This window comes from Octodon degus, unplaced genomic scaffold (assembly GCF_000260255.1).
Source record: "Octodon degus isolate 3935 unplaced genomic scaffold, OctDeg1.0 scaffold00181, whole genome shotgun sequence".
Taxonomy (NCBI): Eukaryota; Metazoa; Chordata; class Mammalia; order Rodentia; family Octodontidae; genus Octodon; species Octodon degus.
Genome location: NW_004524757.1, coordinates 294,418 through 295,002, shown reverse-complemented (window position 1 = coordinate 295,002; position 585 = coordinate 294,418).

The window sequence follows — 585 nt, the reverse complement described above, 5'->3', positions numbered from 1 at the left end:
TGGCCGTGACTCATCCACATGGCTGCACTGACAAAGGTTCTACAATCTGAGGTACAGGATCTCAGGATAAATCCTGAGGGGATTTCACTGACCTTCTCTACACCTCTTGTTGCACAGGTCCTGCTTTACCTTGGTCTTAACCATCCAGTAGAAAAATATGGTTTTGAAATTGTCTCATTGCTATTTGTTTCTCAATAAAATTATTTTAAAAACAAGAAAAAAAATACTACACATGGTGTCACCAACCTGTAATCCTAGTGCTTGGGAGGCTGAAAACAGGAGGATCACTACAAGTCTGATCTGAGCAGTGAGACTGTAGACTCTGTGCTAAATACTAAAAACGAGAAGGTGCTGCACTACCATTTAAAATTGCAATTTCTATGCTTTCTGCATTGAATTCATGTAGCAAAATATGTATCCTAAACTATCTCATTCTTAAAACTTATATAATCACCTAACTGGAATAGTATGAAATACAGTAAAATTAGAGAAATAAGGGTATGTCAAACATAAAATCTGGAAGTACAAAAATAACTGATATATTCATTATTCCAAAACAAAATATTAATCAGCATGTCTGATATA